Raw genomic sequence first — 1,381 nt, 5'->3', positions numbered from 1 at the left:
GTGTCTTTTTTTCTCACCAATTTTATTATCCCTTTTCATCCCTCCATTTTTCTACACATTCCATTAGCAGATTGCCTCCCCCCTCCCCTCCTCCATCCGCTCACCTGCTCCTTAACTCTCCCATTAAAATCTAACTGGGGAATTTATTCATTTTAGCTGAGAGGAAAAAAAAAACCCCAAAAAACCCAAATAAGTTCACCCCAGGGTATGTTTTATTTATCTTTTTAGAAGTTGAAGAAGAGTGTTGGAGCAGGAGTAATGCTGAATGACAATGTACAGACAAGCTGAAGGACCTGAGAGTCATCATTCACGCAGAGTGGCAGCAAGGTCATCTGGCTGAGGAACGGTGAGTCTGTTATTTGCATACACCATGGTCCATGGAKCACTTAAGGGAAAAAGGGTGACAGGAAAAACATTACTAATCTGACCAGCAGACTATTTCATCCAAATTTAGCTGTTATCTATTGTTATGCTTGCCTTAATCTCTCAAAAGCAGAGTAGCATAATTTTGTTTTTACAATGCTAAGTTGGTGTTACAACTTTAAAACTTTTCATTGCGTAGTATATAGAAACAAATGACAGGCCACACGATTATTGCTCTTCTAGACTCATAGATCTAGGCTTGGTAGAAATAAACAAGAAATCCTCTTCATAGACATGAGCGTAATTTCCAGACTACAAGCTGCTACTGTTTTCACGTACTTTGGACACTGCTTTGCGGCTAGTATTTGGCTTTTTACCAGTGGATTTYGAAAGGGTTGACTGCTGAGTGATGAAGAGGACGGCACAAACTCAATAGCGAAACATAAGTGACATTGAGAAAGACAACAAAAGAGGGACTAAGGAAGAGCGTATGAAGCCAGGGRTATCTGCAGGACATTGTAGCGGAGAACACACACATACAAACTATTACCGCACAAAACCAGCACAAWGCACCTGATGCAAGCCACTTGTGCATGATGCACATGACACGCAGAATCAGCAACATTGCACTGTTCACTTAACAGTCAGTTCCTGACCACACAAATGTACTATGTGAGCATGATGTGTTTGGCACATATAAACTGCGGTTCTAACCCACACAAGGCTATGTGCTCGATGYGATGCATTCACACACACATATACATAYAGCCCCATATCRTATTTGTTACAAATTACACAAAATAATAAAAAAGGAGAAACAAAGCCTACCTATTTCAAGAGAACTCTTCTCCTGCCTGTTCCTGGGCTCCCATTCTGTGACATCCAGAGAAGGGGGTGAAAAACATTTGCTTCATTTCTACTCTTTTTGGTTTTGATGAGACTGAACTGTTTAAAAGACCACAGTTAATAGTAAAGAGTGGAAAAAAATAAGTCAAGTAAATATCACACATTTAAAAAA

At 39.9% G+C, this 1,381-nt stretch overlaps 1 protein-coding gene across 2 annotated transcripts in view; it reads left to right on the top strand.

The window, feature by feature from the left end:
- Positions 1-1,381, top strand: part of cdh22 (cadherin 22) — a 159,229-nt gene that overhangs the window by 43,737 nt on the left and 114,111 nt on the right. Inside the window, exon 2 of one of the 2 annotated variants that reach the window (XM_008409223.2) lies at positions 229-346. The exons of the other annotated variant lie outside the window; for it this stretch is intronic. The gene's annotated coding sequence lies outside the window, so the exon portion shown is untranslated. The remainder of the gene's footprint in view (positions 1-228; positions 347-1,381) is intronic. 2 annotated transcript variants of the gene reach the window in all.

The sequence above is a fragment of the Poecilia reticulata genome, linkage group LG5 (genome assembly GCF_000633615.1).
Source record: "Poecilia reticulata strain Guanapo linkage group LG5, Guppy_female_1.0+MT, whole genome shotgun sequence".
NCBI lineage: Eukaryota > Metazoa > Chordata > Actinopteri > Cyprinodontiformes > Poeciliidae > Poecilia > Poecilia reticulata.
Note: the sequence above shows the minus strand (reverse complement) of the source record. Positions and strands in the feature narration are given on the sequence as shown.